This window comes from Papilio polytes, unplaced genomic scaffold, assembly GCF_000836215.1.
Source record: "Papilio polytes unplaced genomic scaffold, Ppol_1.0 DF824393.1, whole genome shotgun sequence".
NCBI classification, from domain to species: domain Eukaryota; kingdom Metazoa; phylum Arthropoda; class Insecta; order Lepidoptera; family Papilionidae; genus Papilio; species Papilio polytes.
In genome coordinates, this window is record NW_013524811.1 from 166,855 (window position 1) to 174,138 (window position 7,284).

Below are 7,284 nucleotides of genomic sequence, written 5' to 3' on the forward strand. Positions count from 1 at the left end.
ACGAACAAGACAATTATCGATACTTGGATTGTTCAAGGAAGAAGGAAACGAACAGTTTCGTAGACATAGGTTTTTGTATCTATGTGTATCCGCTTGTAGGAAATACTACAAAAAAAAATCATCCTGACTAGTCTCTAAAAGGAATTGAAACAGCAATATATTTCGTTCACATGTTTCGGGAGTGTAAACCCATGTTGTAAACGCTTTCAGAACAATGAGAACAATGTCAATGGAAAGCTGAGCGCACGTCCTCTGTATCAGTTTATTTTTATACTCAGAGATAATGAATACTTTACGTACTACATTACGATGGATTTCGAAATACCACTGTGACGTCACACGGAAAAAAAAACACAAAAATCTCCCATTTATGAAGTTGGTAGTTTTATTAAAAAAATACGCTTTTAAATATGCATTTAAATTTACAAAACGTTATGTTACATAAAATAAATTGCTACTTTAACATAATTTAATTAAATCACATATTACTTTTTAAACCAATTCTATCCTACTTCATTTGATGTTTATCAGTTCCGGGAAATAAATGAGGAATGTCCTTGAAATTGGTCACCCGAGCGCCACGTGGTGGGGACGAAAAATGAACATTAGATACATGTGCTTTAATGAAGATCATGAAGTTAACACGTTACGTTTTAACCAACCTACAGGTACTCTAACCTGTGTATAACTACAGTTACGTGTATAATAAAATAAAATGTAAGTGGCTAGAAAGGTAGAAGATCGGAGTATAGATAGATTGTATAAAAGAGGATATGTAAGTATATGGAGTCTGAAAGGCTGATAGACATTAATGAAAGAACAAGTCACTAAGCCTGTAAAGTTAAAGCCATCATTCAAAAACTAACGTGTGTACATGAGTGATTGTGTCAGCAAATGTTTGCCATATTAATTGTCACTTGGCAACATTTGGCCATTGTGTGTTGCTAGTATTTTGAAATATTTCTATACAAGTAAATCAACTTAATTATCGCTTTACTCCTCACGTCATTGACAATAATTTTGATATTTGTACTATTGAATGATGTAAGTGGTACTTCGTGGTCGTATAGTTCTATTCAATAAGCCCGCTGGCGCAGATGATGGCTGGCAATTGCATCGCACTGGACTGTATTATTAAACAACTAGATATTGCTCGCGAATTCGTCCGCGTGAAATTAAAATATAATAAAAAATATAGCCTATATTACAGATAAATTACCTTTCTAACGGTAAAAGAATTTTTAAAATCGGTAGAGTAGTTTTTTAGTTATTAAAATACATAAAAATACAAATATTTTCTCTTTATAATATTTATATAGATTTTATGAACAGTTATCTAGGTATCGAAGGCTAGATACAACCGAGACCATTCTATGGTCTACCCATTGATCCATTGTGTGTGCGAAGATCGTACTTACGAGCAGTCGTTAAATTTGAATCTGATTATACATTGTAAGGTAACAATGTTTTACCACAAATTTTCAAGGATTAGCTTAAGTTTTACATGTCAAGAGATACAGCACGATCTGGCAATTAACCTTCTTCATACAACATACAAAACCATCGATTCACGATTTTTTTAATCACCATGACCTTGTGCTGTGATTAACTATGGTGCAATTGTGCGTTGTAGTGTATATTTATTTTAATAAATTAAGTTTTTACAGGGTTAGCATGGTATGAGAGACGAATCGCATGTGGTACACCGGTACAGGTAAACCTAGAAAGAGATGAATGCCTGAAAGGATGATCAAGAAGGGAGTGATGACTGAGATGACAGATAATAGAGTTATTTAAGGAAAGAAAACCCGTTACCAGGACCTTACAAGAGTAAGGGCCTGTCCCACCACTCGGTGATAGATTCACATAGCTTAATAATGACGTCATCCTAAGGGAATAAAATCCGATATTTCCATAACATATTTTACAGGTTGGACTGTTATCAGACAATTTACAATGAGACAGGCCCTAAATGTATCTGTAAATATGTACAGGTGATGAAATCTTATAGCATTTATCGACATTAGTGATGTCTTTATAAATTATCGATATCAAGTATATAAGTTATCGATGTAACAATCATTGTTTGTTAACAATGGCAGTGCAAGTGCGATACATACATACAATGTATTTAATGTAAATATAACTTAGATAGTGTATCCGAAAGGCTGCATTTATTCTGTGTGACTAAGGTGTGAACATGGTAATCTATACTAATATTATAAAGATGAAAGATTTGTATTTTTGTATGTATTGAAATAACTCAAAAAGTAATGGACCGATTTCAAAAATGTAACATTAAAATGATATTAAAAACGGCTCAACTCACGCTTTTATCCTCCGGCGAAGCACCGACTAGTTTCGGATCCATCGGGGATCCTTCTTCTTAAATTTTAATAAGAACAATAGCGACTCTACAACATTTTTGAACGAGTCGACATCTCCGTCGCCGAAGCACGAAGCGGCCACAACGCTCTTGGCGCCCCCCGCCCCCTCGAACCGCGCCCTCCGCGCCCTGGCCCGCAGTGCGAGGCGCGACGCGACCGCGAACAAAAGTTAATTAACACTCGCCCTGAAGAAGGATCCCCGAAGGATCCGAAACTAGTCGGTGCTTCGCCGGAGGATAAAAGCGTGAGTTGAGCCGTTCTTAATTAATTTTCGCTTAAAGTAATGTCTCACGATAGTTTAAACAATTTAATTAAAATGATATGTTCTCACTGAGTAAAAGGCTATAATTTTACTGATTTCTGTAATTTTACGCGGTCGAAGTCGCGATGACAGCTAGTATTGTAGTATTTTTAAATTCCGCGCTGACAGTCACGGGCAAACCGTTAGTAATAAATCCTTCACATTCGGATATTTTGATGTGTTCTAAATTATAATTACTAATGATTTCGGTTACGAACTGTGACATTTTCTGGGCAAGGTTGATTTTACATAACTTAATATAGCGGTTTTGAACTTCTGAGGCCCAATTCTTTTAGATATCAGAAATATACTTACTAACGCAATAATAAAAAAAGCTATTTTCGCTGATGATTTTGTTTTTTTTTTTTAATTTAGTTAGAAAATTTGATTTTTTTTTAGTCACAAAAACAAATGTTCTTTTGTCTTGAGTAAATTTAAAATTCCCTACACATAATGTTTAAAATTCAACAAATGTAAAACCACATACATGAATTGAAGTCTGGTATTTCCAAATTGAAATAATTTCCTCAATATTTAAAACTAACTGTTGCACGCGACTTCGCTCACGTGAAATAAAAATATACAGTCAATATTACCTATAACGTAGCTTTTTAATGGTATAAAAATTTTGATATAGGACATGTAGTTTTCGAGTTATTTCATTACATACAAAAATTCAAATCTTTCCTCGTTATATAAATAAGTATAGATTATAAATTTAATATATTGTAAACGTATAGTATTCGATAAAACGCTGAAAATACTGTTAAGCATGCTAGTTAAATGTACATAGGAAATTCTCAAGAGATTTTGAACCCAGGAATTGCAGTTTACAAGTCAAGTGCTTACTCTCTGAGCTTTCGACGCTCTGTTTCATTATCTAAAAAAACACAGTTTGTCTATGATTAAGGGTTTTAATTGTATCAAGGTTTTATTATGTTAAAGTACGCGTACAAAAATACAGGACGATTCTAAAACATTATGGTTTACATCCGACTTTTTGTAATAACAATGTCCGATATGACTCAGAACAAAAGATGTACAAACCAACGAACAAGGCAATTAACTTAGGTATTAAGTGACTCAACTTCCTACGAAGATCCTAAACACAGCGTGTTTAAAAAACCCGCTGTGAGTCGGAACAGATATTAAAATATGCTAATAAAATAAAGCAAAAGCGTGTAATTGTATAATTTCTTGAAACTACATATAAATATATCTTTACTAATATTATAAGCCAGTAAGATTTGTATGCTTGTATGAATTAAAATAACTCAAAAACTACTGGGCCGATTTTAAAAATCCTTTCACCATTTAAAAGCTACGTTATAAGTGAGGAACATCAGTCACATTTTTTTATATTTTTTAATGTCATGCGGGCGAAGTTGCAAGCAAAAGCTAGTTTGTTATACACTAAGCTTTATCATCTAGGTAAAATATCAAGGATTTTATTTTTTTAATGTAAAACTATAACATAAGTAAACCCGCTATTTCCACTGTAGCTTTAACATTATTAAGACGTCAATGACGAGATATTTCTAGGAGCATAGCATATTTCAAGAGGTAATTTCCTTGCGGGCGGCGTCTGAGCTTTTTGTAGCGACGCGCGAGCGCAGGGTCAAGGCCCTCAAGGCCCCGGGAGAGCGGGGGGATACCTACAAACAAGGGGAGGGGGAATAGACCGAATATGCCTATGGAAACTGCGAGTTTCACACGATGGTAGAGCAGTAGGACAGTGCAGTATTGTCCTTTAAACGGAAATGTAAAAACAGTGTACTATTTGGATAGAAAGTGCGAGGTCTACTGTCTTCCTGCGTGTGATACTAGCATAAGGAGATAGGACTAAGGTGGGGGGGCAATGTCACGCACACACGTCACGTTCCGTCTCGCACGATCACATACGATCGGAAAGGGATAGACCCGCACTGTTGTACAAGTTTATGAATGCTGGTTTCGGGCGTGCGCGCGCTGGCCGCGTGGGAACCGCGTTGTTGACCGGTCAGCGCACCTGTTGGCTGTTTACAGCTGCATTTGATCATGTATCTACAGACGGATGTATTATACATACATAAAACTTTACCAGTTAACATTATTAGTTTAAGGTAAATATGGACGGGTATTTAGAAGCAATGAAAGTAGTTAATTATGATAATTGTTACAGCTTGATATTACGTTATGCAAGCATGGTATATTAAAATGAAAGCAAAAAAAAAATGTAAACTTTCACTTTTTAAACCAGCAAAAGAATGTTACGACTTAGATTAAATACACGTGTGGTCCGATTTACAATGATAATATATGTAACAAAAGTGTATTTGTTAAACCGTTTGTCCGTGTGTACACTTGGCTATAGACAATGCTTATAATTACGCGAGCTAGGCAGCGCCGCCGGTCGCGCGGTACTCAACAATTAACCTTAATTAAATAATAGTAGAACGCGGATGCATTTCTAGTTAAACAATCTATATGTTGACGGTTATAGGTATTTAATAGCTATAGTTAGTCTACCATTGAATACTCTTTGACATTGACGAGAGAGACAGGTAGAGTAGAGCTTGTGTAAGAGAGAAGAGATAAGTACTTAAACGGCAATGAATATGTTATTGTCAAAGTCTAAAAGTCTTTATAAAACTGTAATCGAAACTAAAAGCACGCAAATAATCTTTGTATCTCGGGACATTTCATGTTATTTTTAAACGGACCATCTATTTATAGAATAGTCAATGATCCTTCAAGCAGGTTGTCTCTAGGGTTGTCTTTCGATTAACGAAAAGAAATCCAGTGAGGCTTCATGCAACGTATTTAAACAAGACATTAATGTCAAACTAGAATATGAAAAACAAGAGTGGCAACCCTAGCTGGCCCTAGTAGAGTCCTTCATGAGGTATGTGACATTGAAATGGTTACAAGCCTTTTTATAAGATGTGTTTTTTTTAATTGAATATATTCGCTCGTATATTCATGACACGTCTGTGTACAGTTATTCCATTAACTGCCAGCATATTTTAAACCGGAACTAAGTAATGTGAGTTCAGTTAGTTTATATTAACGCCGTAATTCCACTGTCCCTCAAACCGATGGTTACCGCTTGGAAATCAATAATTTCTCATACTAATATTATAAATGCGAAAGTTTAGATAGACGGATGTTTGTTAGAGTACAGACAAACATAAACAGCTGAACGGATCTCGATGAGATTTGGCATTTATCTACGTCAAACAATGTCTGGAAGAATACAGAGGCTATTATTTTTTTTTAATTGCGTGCGGACGGAGTTGCAGGCAATAGCAAGTTTAAATTTAAAGTATTTCCTTTTTTTCTATTGATATCAAGTACAGCCAGATATGCTTAAGAAAGGAGTGGATTCAGATATGACGGCTGATAGAGATGTATGGAAGAGCAGCACATACTGTGCCGACCCTCCGTAAGGGATAAGGGCAAGTGGATGATGATGATGATCAAGTACAGCCAGAAGTGAGATGAATGGTTTTCAATATATTTTTTTGTAAATAAAACGGGATAAAGCAATAATTATAAATGTACCAGACTAACTAATTAACTTAGAAATAACATTTTACTACGTTATGTATTCTATAAAATCTATTATAACATCACTTCTGATGCTGTTGTATTGCCGTTTCCATCGCCATGTTTCGAGACAACATCGTCCGACACTCGACACCGGACAAAAACAATGATCTCGCGTGTCGCATGTCGCTGTTCCGTTACCTCGTCACAACGCAATCAAGCGGACGAAGCGATGTCTGACGCGAGTTTTAATGACGCGAACTGACTATGAGGTTTCTGACCTGCCTGACGAGATCTGAAAGCGTTTGACTTGACGAAAGCGCCTTGTATTTGTGCTATATGTAACTATTTAAGATATTAGGTAAACAAAACGTCAAACTCCATTCATGACTACATTTTTATAGCAGAGGGGGGCAGGAGCGCCTAATGCTATTTGATCCGAGGTTAAGATGGAAGGATGTCTGTTCGAGTTTGTAGCCTAAACGGCCGAACGGAACTCGATGTAATTTGGCATAGATGTAGAGTGCAGAGATTAGCCTGGAAGAACACATGCATGACTACTTACTTTTGTTTTTTTTTGCAAACGGAAATCTCGCGGTCGAAATCTAGTTTCACATAAAATTGTGAGTCTATGAAGGAGAGTTAGTCTATAGTGAACATTCCTCAATTTGTAATAAAAACTTGTGTGAATAAAAACCATTTAATAAGTGGCGATTCCAGTTATTGTCAATATCCGCTGAGAACCGCAGCTGAGAATCTTCACCCCTTAATACCTTTATGTACAAAACTTGTTTCACATAGATATTATAATTCTTCGAACGTGAGAGTTGACACAAGTCTATACAAGGAGCGTACAAACATTCTCAAAGACATATAAAGTTACACATAACATTACTAAATCATCCTTATAACATTACTAGCTTTCGCCCGCGACTAAATCCGCTTGGAATAAAAAAAAAAACTAAGTAACCTATGTGTTCTTCCCGACTATCCTCTACGCCTATGTCAAATTTTATCAAAACTCGTTCAGCCGTTTTTGTTACAAACTCTTACAAACATCCATCTAAA

The 7,284-nt window shown here is 35.7% G+C and overlaps 1 long non-coding RNA gene across 1 annotated transcript in view; it reads left to right on the top strand.

The window, feature by feature from the left end:
* The first annotated feature begins 2,594 nt into the window (after positions 1-2,594).
* The window catches only part of LOC106111002, a 9,717-nt gene continuing 5,027 nt past the window's right edge, over positions 2,595-7,284 (top strand). The window contains exon 1 of the long non-coding RNA XR_001226135.1: positions 2,595-2,631. This is a non-coding gene — a long non-coding RNA (uncharacterized LOC106111002). The remainder of the gene's footprint in view (positions 2,632-7,284) is intronic.